This window comes from Lacerta agilis, chromosome 12, assembly GCF_009819535.1.
Source record: "Lacerta agilis isolate rLacAgi1 chromosome 12, rLacAgi1.pri, whole genome shotgun sequence".
In the NCBI taxonomy this organism is placed as follows: Eukaryota; Metazoa; Chordata; class Lepidosauria; order Squamata; family Lacertidae; genus Lacerta; species Lacerta agilis.
In genome coordinates this window covers 1,190,459-1,202,564 of record NC_046323.1, presented here as the reverse complement: position 1 = coordinate 1,202,564, position 12,106 = coordinate 1,190,459, and the positions used below count along the sequence as shown (strand labels likewise).

General features: G+C 42.5%; 1 protein-coding gene across 1 annotated transcript in view; it reads left to right on the top strand.

The window, feature by feature from the left end:
- Window positions 1-12,106, top strand: part of CNTNAP2 (contactin associated protein 2) — a 936,385-nt gene that overhangs the window by 638,168 nt on the left and 286,111 nt on the right. The gene's annotated exons all lie outside the window — the stretch shown is intronic.

Here is a 12,106-nt window from a genome sequence, read left to right as displayed (position 1 = left end):
GCCCCATCTCCCTGTTGCCACACCTGTGTGGTGATGCACTGCACAGGCCACACATGCATCACCACACAACCTAAGACTGAGACTCCTTACCTCACTATTTATGGCTCCCTCAGGGGAATTTTAAGAGCTCACTGTGTGTAGCCCGTTCTTTGACAGAATGGTACTGTAGGTGGCAAGGAATAAATAGGTTTAAAAAGGAGAATCCCCTGGAAGACAAGATCCAGTTTTGGACCAAGTACTCTTTGGTGAGAGAACCCCAGTAGAGGTTTAAAATCACAAATTATGCAGCAAAGTAAAGTGTGGAAATTTAGGCGGTTAGACCTTTAAAATATGTGCTTCTAAATTCCTTGCAAAGTTCTCCTCTTCCCCAGCACAGAAAAAGCACACTTGTTCAGCAAATTAGAAAATCATTTTCTTGCAAAGTTTCCAAAGATCAGATTCATGTGCTTCAGAATAGGTTGCACGGGCAGTAAAAGTCAAAACCTCTTCAGACAGGGAGCTTCTCAGGTGGACTGGAGGAGAATAAAGGGACTTGATTACTTTCCTCCCAAGGTAAGGGGGAGTGACCTGGCTAAACCTAGCAGGACAGCTTAGTCTATGGCATTAACTCCTTCATGCATTAACTAGACTTAATCATGCTGGTTATCCAACAAGAACAGGCCCAATAACAGTGTAATCGGGGGGTAGGAGAGTGTTAGTGGTAGATTTGGTGTTGCCTCTTCCCTCCCAGGATTAAGAGGCATGCAGTGAAGTTGGCACCATTTTTCCCAATCTGTTGCAGCCGACCACACTGCATGGCCCTCTCTTAGACTTGCTGGTGCATTGAACACCTTGCGAGTTGTCACTGACAGACTCAGTGAGGCACTGCAGAACCCAAAGTGTGGTAGACACAGAAACAGTGTGACTTAGAATTGAAGGAACAAAAGCAGTGGGTAGCAGTCATCATTCTCATCATCACCACCATGAACAAACCAAAGCTACATTGGAGTGCACCAATGTACCAATTTCGCAGGCCCCTATCCTCAGATCCCACTGTGAATACCAAAAGGAACTGCACAACTTGATGAAATAATTAGCTTCCGTGACCTGCCTTTCATAGCAATGTTCCCTTCAAAGAGAATAAGTCAGAGAACACGATTGGGCTTACTTCCAGTTAGCCACTGTTGGACTAGATAAGCCTTTAGTCTGATCCAATGGGACTTCTATGTTTTTGACTAATATTGAGATCAACTTTACTCAAAGCATGTGAACAGAATACTGGCACTCAGAATGAAGCATCCCACTTGCAAGCCCCTTTAGACAACTTGTGATAACTCCTCATTTGCATGTTTCTTTGAAAACATATCACATGAGAAAGTGCCTCTTCCCACCCACCACCCACCCTGCTTCAAATGGCTCTAAATGTCTGATATGAGTGTGTGTAACAAGGCAGATTTTTGATAACGGACATCACAGTTCTTATTTCAGAAGCCCCAATTCTATCACCTTAGATGTCGGTTTCTATGAATCAAGGCATTGCAAATGAATTTAGCCCCTGTTAATAACAGAACACAAAAGAATGGATGGTTAACAACCCTCTGGGGCCATTTGTTAAAAGGAAGAGAAATAATAACTTGCTCAGTAATGCAACTTGCTAACCTAATTAAATGTGTCCTTAGCCTAACATCTGTCTTTGTAATGAACTCAGTGCGGTTTAATGCTGTTAGGAGCCAGCAATATCCTTTGCCTTGTGTTTAAATGTATGTTGATAACCTGTGGGTGACATTTGTAATGTAGCTGATGAAGTATCTGAATTTAATCATTTCCCTCCTGGAAAAAAAGGGTTTTGTCCACTGCTATTTAAAATTCAGATGTGCTCTAGCAACCTCTGCAATCTCACGCATTATGCATGTAGCCTCCTCTTTACTAAGCACTTGAAATATTTGGGTGTCCTTATATCTAATTCAAAATATAAAAAATAATAAACCATAACATAAAAATTGTTTTTCAAAATGAAACAAAACCTACAGTAATATGGGTTTGTTCTTGCATACTTCCAGTTTATATTTGAAAAGTTTTCACCTACCTTTTCTAGTTGCAAAGTCTTTGATCAGATCCTTTGATCAGATCTTATGTAACACATTGATTTCTATACTTAGTAGAGATAAGGCATCCAGCCTGCCTTGTTGCATAATTGTTCTCTCGGATTTGCCTCCAAAATCTATGCGCTTAATATTTTGCTCTCCCAAAACCCCCCAAAGAAAAGTTTTCTCCAAAATTTTCATCAAGGCCTTTTAAACCTCCAGATTTGGAGGAACCCCCCCCCCACACACACATCTGGCAACACTGCTGCACTCACTCTCAGTGAACAACCGAATGGGACAACCAACATGACCAAGATATGAATGATCACTGAGCCTTGGTGGTCCAGTGGCTGTTCACCAGTTACCAGATTCTAATTTTGTGGTGTTCCCAAGGTCAATGCATTTCATTAGTCTCTATTATTACTATTTTTTATTAGTGCTTTTTAAAAAATGTTTTGGGGTACTCCCATTTGACTCAAGAAAATCACCATTTTATAGTTCCAATTGGAGGAAATAAATACAGTAAATGGACAAAAGTACAGAGACTCACAAAATGTTTATGGGTATGTGTACCCCTGCATCCCCCAAGAAAAACAGCACTGTGTGTGTGTTGTGGGAACCTGGTTCAGCTGTAGCTTATGGTCCACGGTAAATCCAACAACGGAAAATTCCTTTGGTGCCCCCTTCCCTTGATGCCCTAAGCACCTGCTTATTTTGCTTAATGGTTAATCCAGCCATGAGTAAAGGGATACAATTATTTATAGCCACAATGCTCAATCACTTGCACCAGAGTTGCACCATAAATACTAATGGGACTACTCAGCAGTGGTTGATTGGCTAAGCAAAATCAACCACCCATGGTTGATTTAGAAATGCAGTTCTAATAGAAAAGTGAAAAATTCACCACGTGAATGATTAATCACAGCTAACATTATTTGACACGTTTACTGAATGATGTCTGCTTATACGAGTGCTGCATTGCAGATGTTTCCATCTTAGTGCCTAATTATTAAAATAATTAAAGACATGTGGTTAGATACTCATTTATGCATGTCTAGTCATGCTATTTTAATTGTCAGACATAAATATTACACGATCGCAGCCAGACTCTGGTTGTCCTTTTATTTTGCCCTACTGACTGGATGGGTCATAATGAGATGCAACCCTGGCCACCTGCCTGAGCTGCTGGGCTGGACTGCAGATGATCCCATTATTGCACTAAAGCAATATAGATAAGCATTTGAGTTGGTTCTCCAGCACAGTTGTCCCTGAGCCTGGCTTTTCCCTTCTTGACTGCTTGGCTCCCACCCCTGCCCAAGAACAGCCATGAGCTCCCTTTGAGCTGTTGGGTGCCCGGCTACACTGAGCACTGGAGCAGAAGAGGAGGAAGAGGGTGAGAAGGAAGGCAGTGGGGGCACATGGAGCAGCTGGAGCCCAGCAGGAGAGGCGACCAGCTGACTTGCACCGCTTTGGGGGTCAGCTGACTCGCGTGGCAGTGCAGCACCAAAAGACGCATGTCCCAGTTTTCAATTGCAAAATGTTGGAGGGTATGTGCCTCATTTACGGTGTATGCATACTAGGCCATAGTCTGTCAGTATAAAAAGAAGTTGTAAGATCAATAAGTTGTGACATCTTGGTTTTTGTTCTAGGGAATGGCTACTTAACCTCCATTAACAGAAGTGATTTTTAATGTCGTTTTCGTAAGGGGCAGTGTCTCAGTAAAAAAGATGAGTTAGCATACAAAAATAAAAAAGAGTCTTGGTATAGAGGAGGAGAAGGTAAAAATAGCACACAGTTTTATCTAGCTGCAAGATATGTTATGGCTAGGCTTATCAAATCAGAACTGAATAAATCGATACATTTTCTTCATAGGGGAGCAAATTCCGTATTTATTGCTGCTCTCCTGAAAGGTCAGGAAGCCCCGATGTGGCCTTTTATAACAGGGATCATCAACGAGAAAGAGAGTATTGGTTGATTTCTCTGATGACCATAATGATGGATTTGCAAACCCGCTAACAGTCACTGTTGCACAAACTACAGTTGAATCAAGTCCTTAATACAATCCCAGACCTAAATAAGAGCATTTTGCTTCCAAGAAGTTCTCGGTTTTACATTACAGTAACTTACCTTTTGTTTTATATCGTCATACATGCTGTAACATTTTCTGCACATCTCGTGCATGCTTAAATCCCATTTTTTCATATACCACAGACTTTCCATTCAAAACTAGCAATAGCTCAATTTTTTTCTTTCGTGATTTTATGGCTTTTCTCCTCTTCTTTACCTTGGAATTTCAGTAATCCATTTTATCAGCAGAGCGCCCTGGCTTAAACTGTAGTTTGCATTCATCTGAGAATGATGCATTCTCATGTTTGCAAGAACTTGTCATTATTCTGTAACCCACCCTTGCTTTTTCATTGAAATTTTCATTGAAATTTGTAGCATCTTTGTCCCAGTCCCCCATCATTCAGGGAAAACCTATTTAGCATCATAGTATATTGCTGAGAATAATTGCCTCTGTAACTGGGAAAATTGCAATATAATTTCACAGCTCTTGCTTAGACATCATTTTGGTTTGGAGCTAGAATTTCTAAGTTACATCTTTGAGACTACAAATAATGGATTAGCATCACATTTAAATGTGACCCTTCTTTGTGAGACTGGAGGCTCAACATAAACATTTTTTAGAAGTTTATTAAATGTAAAGCTGCTTTTAACAAATAGAATTTTGTTATTTTCTAAATTTTAGGAAAGAATTTTAGGACTTGTTATTTGACACTGATGGGGAAAGTTTTCAGTTAGCAATAATAGTGCCTTGGATTAACCTCGTTGGCAAGTATAATATTCTGGAGCCTTTTAAATGTATTTGTGGGAGCGGGTATTGTTTGGTTTTGTTGTTTCTGTCTTAGCTATTAATCTGTCCTTTGATCTTGTATTTTTATCTTGTGAACTGCCCTGAGATCTTTTGGTGAAGGGCAGTGCATAACTCTAATAAAATAAATGAGAAATAGCCCGTGACCCCAGAACCCAGTCAGAAGGGCAGGGTATAAGAAATAAATTATGATTATAAATTATTATAGATTTGCCTCCTTTGGATACAGACACAGTAGATAAAATATATCTCAAAGTTTCCTTGTGTTTTGTTTAGAAAGCACCTGCGGTTCAAAAAAGAAATTCTTACAGGTGCTCTTTTAACATATGCTTGTGTACATAAATAAAGAAAACAAATTAATTTTCTATGATTGCGCTGTTGTGCTGTAGAAACTCAGTGACGGGAAAAGCAAAATCGTGCTGATAAAGCTATTAGTATGCGTCTGTATGTAGGTATAAATATACATGTAGTTGCATTTTTCAATGGTACAATTTCTTACAGATTTTACTGTGATGCTGAAATTGTGGATGGAATAAATGTAAAGTGAAAGAATGGCCCTTGCTTACCAAACATAAAATAATTTAGCAAGCTGTATTCATTGTTATCTGCACAGAAACCCTAAAAACTACCGCAGTCTTCCGGTTTTCAGCAGCTGGTATTCAGAAGCCCTGCTGCCTCCAACTGTGGAGGCACATAATTAACAGGTGGTCATGGGTTTACCAAATTTCACATTTTATTTCCACACCTGAAATATATGCAATATGATCATCATCAAACCTTTTATTGGCATCACATACAAACATCCATGACAAATCAATACAAAGCTACCACCTCCGCAGTGTCACAAGTCATTTACCAAAAGATGAGGGCAGAGCAGTCTATTGTCACGTCTCTGAGTCTCCAGAGAGAACAGACGTCTGCAATATATTTCAACGACAGAAAACTAGATGAAGATATTTAGCCACTAGCTTGGTGAACTCCTGATCAATTCCCAGTAATAGAGAATGTGTGACCTCCATCTCTGGTTTCCATTTGGGGATGCAGAGTTGATCAAGGAGTTGCTGGTGGAGATCTACATATTTTGTTGTTGTTCAGTTGTTCAGTAATGTCCGACTCTTTGTGACCCCATGGACCAGAGCACGCCAGGCACTCCTGTCTTTCACTGCCTCCCGCAGTTTGGCTAAACTCATGCTAGTCGCTTCGAGAACACTGTCCAACCATCTCATCCTCTGTCGTCCCCTTCTCCTTGTGCCCTCCATCTTTCCCAACATCAGGGTCTTTTCTAGGGAGTCTTCTCTTCTCATGAGGTGGCCAAAGTACTGGAGCCTCAACTTCAGGATCTGTCCTTCCAGTGAGCACTCAGGGCTGATTTCCTTCAGAATGGATAGGTTTGATCTTTTTGCAGTCTCCTCCAGCACCATAATTCAAAAGCATCAATTCTTCGGCGATCAGTCTTCTTTATGGTCCAGCTCTCACTTCCATACATTACTACTGGGAAAACCATAGCTTTAACTATACGGACCTTTGTCGGCAAGGTGATGTTGTTGTTGTTGTTGTTATTTAGGATTTTCTTGATTTACAAAAGTGTGTGCAGTGTCTCTTTCGTATTTTTTCCATGTAACATTTTTACAAATCGCTTTTGGTTATTGAGACATTAGGGAGAGAAGGGGGGAAGAGGTGGGGGATGGGGGGATGGGTGAGGTGGGGTGACAATGTTTCTATTTTACTTAATATATGTAGGGTTTGGTGTCAGCGTTGTTTGTGTAGGTTCTCTGCTGTTCGCTTGTGCTCCTTTGGCGGTGAGAGAGGTCAGGGTTGGTGTAGGGTGTGATTGTTCATTTGTGGTTGGCTGTGGTGATCTTTGGTTTCCTGTGTGAGTGCGGTGTGTGTGTGTGTGTGTTTTGGATCAAGTTAGCCATATTGATTTGTATGCTGTTGGTAGATTTTTGTCATTGTCTTGTTGGGTTGTGTGTGTGATGAAGGGGAACCATACCGGGGTGAAGGTGTCTTCTCTTTGTCCCCGTGTCAGTTTCAGGTTACTGGTTAGTTTTTCTAGCAGGGCTGTTTCCCATACTGCTTGGTACCATTGGTCCATGTTTACTCCTGACAGGTCTTTCCAGTGTCTGGTTATGATGTTTCTGGCTGCTGAGAGTAGATGGATTATGAGTTCTTTGTGGTGTAAGTGGGAATTATTGTCTTGGAAGATGTTTAGTAAGACCAATTCTGGGGTGGTTTCTAACACTTGCTTGGTTATTTTTCATATTTCTCGTGTGGTTGTTGTCCAGAATGTTTGGATTTTGGGGCACTCCCACCACATGTGGAAGTATGTGCCTGTGGAGGTGCACCCTCTCTAGCATTTTGGTGAGGTTCCTGGGCGTATTAGTGCTAATTTTCTTGGCATTAAATACCACCTGTAGGTTAGTTTTAGGGTGAGATCTCTTCTTTTTGTTGATATGGATTTAAAGGGGGGATTTAGACCATATTCTGGTCCATTGGGTGGGGTTGATTTTGTATCCTATGTCAAGTATGTCATCCTCCCATTGTTTTTTGATTGTGTCTAGGGAGCTCGTGGGGTTTTTTAGTAGTAATTTGTATATTGTGGATACCAGCCCTCTGCCGCGTTTCTTTGTCATTAGGATGAGGTTTTCAAAGGTTGTCAGGGGTCTAGTTGCTGCTGATTTTACTGTTGGATTGTTTAAGAGGGCATGAAATTGGTGTTGTGTTAACCAGGGCATTTGGGTGTCTTCTAATTTGTCCTGTATTTCTTGTGTTGACAGAGGTTTGTTATTTTTATAAAAGTCTATTAGGCGATATAGGCCTTTGGATTGCCAGGTTTTGGTTTGGAGGTTTTGTGCTGCATGGTGGAATAGTGGATGGTAGGCCAGGGGAATTAGTGGGGATGAGGTTGGGGATAGTTTGCCTGTTTCTGTTTTCCATGCTTTGAGCATGGTTTGTGTGTATCTGTTAAGTGTTGTGGGGGAACACTAGGAATCTGAAAGCTCCATCTCTGCTCTTTCTGTCTGCCCCAGGCAGTCCCAGAGAGAGAGAGGTTGCTGGATGGATGCATCAGCAAAGACAAAGGTGGTTTGGTTAGCATCAGCAGCTTCCCTTTTCCCCAACCCACCTTTGCATCTTTAGCACCCAGCCTGATGAAGAGCTTTGAGCAACTCAAAAGCAACCTCCCCTCCCCTCTAGCGTGCACTACAGCAATAAAATAGGAGAGACACAAAGCAAAGGCAGACAAGGAAGACAAAATGGATTGGCTAATCAGCACCCCATGGAGAAGTTCAAACGAAAAGTGGAGAGATTTCAGCAGATCAGATATAACACAAAAAATACTACATTTCAAGGCAAAGCATGCAGTCATCAATTGCTAACAGAATTTCGGGGGGGGGGAGAAAAGCGGGGAAGGAAAAAAGATCAGATTGTTCACTAAAGCAATGACTGCTTCAGTAAGGTGTGATAAGTACCTTACTGTGCAATATTTCAGTATAAGGTTTGAAAATAGGGAGTATCACCATCAACTGTAGTACTGACACCTGGTGGTGATGGTGATGGACCCACCACCAGCCCATGTCTCCTTGTCCCAACCTCACCTTGCGATGGAAGCCACCTACCTGCCTTTTAACATGCCCAGTAATTCCCAGCATGTGCCCAATGCAGAAAAACTCTGCGGAAGCTTTGAAGAAAACGTTGCATGGCAGCTGCCTGCCTCACAGTTGCCTCTTGCAGATTGTGGCCCCCCAGGTAACACTGCTGCTGCCGCCACCCCCAGTGAGGTCAAAGAGGGGGAGTGGGGTCTGGTGGCAGTGCTTGGGGACACTTGAAGATACAGCCTGCTCTGATATAAAGTAGGGATGAGTGGGCTTCTCATCTTCTGCTCCTTCCCCCCCCCACTCCTCCCGCCAAGCTCAACTAGGAGAAGGACATGTGTGCCAATGAACTCCTGAGCTTTGTTGAAACACAAACACACAATGTTTGTATGTGAATCAAATTTGGAAACCAATTTGGGTCAAGTCTCAATAATGGAAAACCACAGGAAAATGCATTTGACCTTTATAGAAGAATAAATAGGGATGCGGGTGGCACTGTGGGTTAAACGACAGAGCCTAGGGCAGGGGTCCCCAAACTAAGGCCCGGGGGCCAGATGCGGCCCAATCACCTTCTAAATCCGGCCCGCGGATGGTCCGGGAATCAGCGTGTTCTTACATGAGTAGAATGTGTCCTTTTATTTAAAATGCACCTCTGGGTTATTTGTGGGGCCTGCCTGGTGTTTTTACATGAATAGAACATGTGCTTTTATTTAAAATACATCTCTGGGTTATTTTGGGGCCATAGGAATTTGTTCATTTTTTTTTCAAAATATAGTCCGGCCCCCCACAAGGTCTGAGGGACAGTGGACTGAAAAAGTTTGCTGACCCCTGGCCTAGGGCTTGCCGATCAGAAGGTTGGTAGTTCAAATCCCCACGACGGGGTGAGCTCCCATTGCTCAGTCCCAGCTCCTGCCAACCTAGCAGTTTGAAAGCACGTCAAAGTGCAAGTAGCTAAATAGGTACAGCTCCGGTGGGAAGGTAAATGGTGTTTCCGTGCGCTGCTCTGGTTCACTGGCCACATCACCCGGAAGCTGTACGCCGGCTCCCTTGGCCAGTAAAGCGAGATGAGCACTGCAACCCCAGAGTCGTCTGCAACTGGACCTAATGGTCAGGGGTCCCTTTACCTTTACCCAGAAGAATAAATAGCAAAGCTAACGCAGCACTCGGTTTGTGTCACTGAGCTACTGCAGCACTTACAGTGGGCCTGAGCAACTTGAGAGCCACCATTAGGCCTGAGATGTAGGCAACTGTCAGAGAGGACTGAAGGAACAGGAGGTTCCTGCTTCTAGAACCCTGGAGGCTCCTGACACCCAGAAGTTGAACAAGCCCACTCACCCGACTGCCATCATTTGCACATGACACTATACCAAGTTATAGCTTAGCACAAAGGAGCAGGTTCCTGCAGGGATTATGGCACAAGACAAATCTTGGTTACAGCTCATGATCTGCCTAGAGAGATCTTACCCCCATGCCTGTTTTGGCAATATGATAAGCTGCACAGTACAGCAGCAAAACAACCAGGGAGGATCAAACTGGATGTGATCTCCTGTCACCTGTCTGGGAGCCTGCCCATTTGCGCCTTCACACTTGGCTATGGTTTGGCTTAGTGTTGTTGTGTGCAACAAGACGATTGCAGCCTGATGGGTGCTTGACAATCTCATTTGTTGGCTGCCATACACAGCTGGCAACTTTCAAGTGGCCTGGTGGGTCACAGATTGTCCAGATAAGAGAGCTTTTAGTGGCAATATCTACTTTGTGGAAATATATTTTCTGACAATAGAGGCAAATAGCTTTATTTGTTATCTGGCAATGCATCCATTTTCTTCTCCATAGTATTATGCATCTCAAAGAAAAATGAGAGTTGCCAGCTAATTTCTGGAATAATATTTTAATCAATGGTTTTATTGGAGGATATTCAAGCAACTCTTCCATGGCAAATGGTTACTGAAAAATGAGCGCAAAATGGCAGCCTTCTAGAGAGTCCTTCCTGCAAGGCATTACATTACCTGTTAGTCGAATATATACAAGCCATATGTTGAAGGGAAAAGCTAGCATTTATTTGGCTCTGATTCAGCAATCTCTTGTAGGCTATTGTGGGGACACCAGAAGCATCCAGATAAGTATAGGTTTAATTTTTATTGCCCTCCATCTCATCATTTCCTTGATTGGTGGGAGGTCCTCCTAATCTTTTCTCAATATAATACCTCACGAGTGTGGTTCCCAAATTGTGTTGGGTGAAAAAGAAACTCAACATGAAAGGAAAATGGATCAGGAAATATAGCAACCGTACGGAGCCAGGATACAGTGAAATTTAATAAAGGGGCAACAAATTGGTTCTTTGAAATGAGGTTTCAAAGCACGCTGCAACAAGAGAAAAGTAATAGTTTCCAAAGCAAAAAAAGTATTATGGTAATTCCTGTTTTAAAAAGAATCTTTGATAGAAAGGGGACCAGTCAAACTTTAATGTTTGAAATCTCATTTTGTTGATCTCAAGAAATAAATATATGTACTCCTGTAATTTTTCCATTTTGTATTCATGTCTGTTCTTCCTTTCCTTGTGCATTACCTCAACATGCTGACAAGAGGTATTTGCTAGAGTGTACAGGAGGGGGTATACAAAGTTATAATGGTTAGAAGTTGCTGTAAGTTTTTAATGGTTTTTAGTCAGTACTATTTCTCTAGAAAATGAGGTGCCAGAACTCGCCATGAATGCCACTCTTCTAATGGCAATGGAGCCCATCTGAGACATGCTGGAACTGAGTTCCAGTGAGTTCCAGCTGAAAAAGCCCTGTTTTTAGTGATGAGCAAACTCAATTCAGGCATAGTTCTGTATTTTTGAGCTTTCTGAGTGAGCATTCAGGAAAAAAGCTTGACAATTTCTGAGGGTTTGACCCCAACTCCTAATGCTGGGGCATGCGCAATATTGCAATGTATACGCACCTTACTGTATTGCCTCCTGGGAAGTGTAGAGAGAGAGAGAGAGAATTGAATGCCACTGTACGCATGTGTGCTGGGTATACATGGGCCATATGTGCACAGCTCAGATGGGCACAGCTATTTTGACTATGACTACTCATGCACACTGTCATGCAGCCTTCAAACAGTTGGCCAACCTTTAATGCAGTCCTTTGGCTGAAAGGGGTTAGCCATCCCTAGCGCTCCCTCTCTCTATATATATGGTGGTTGTTTAGTCGTGTCCGACTCTTTGTGACCCCATGGACCAGAGCACGCCAGGCACTCCAGTCTTCCACTGCCTCCGGCAGTTTGGTCAGACTCATGTTAGTAGCTTCGAGAACACTGTCCAACCATCTCGTCCTCTGTCGCCCCCTTCTTCTTGTGCCCTCCATCTTTCCCAACATCAGGGTCCTCTCTCGATATATATATATATATAGCTGATATATACTAGTAGTTATGGATGTGACCTGTAAAAATGTAATGGAGAAAAGAAAGTATAGCCCATTGCCGTCGCTTTCCCTTCCCTGTTTCCGAATGGACCATTCCTTGTGCATCTGCAGCCTTCCATCATGTATTATATTAATCCACCTAAATATAACAAGGATTAATTGCCATGCTGCGCT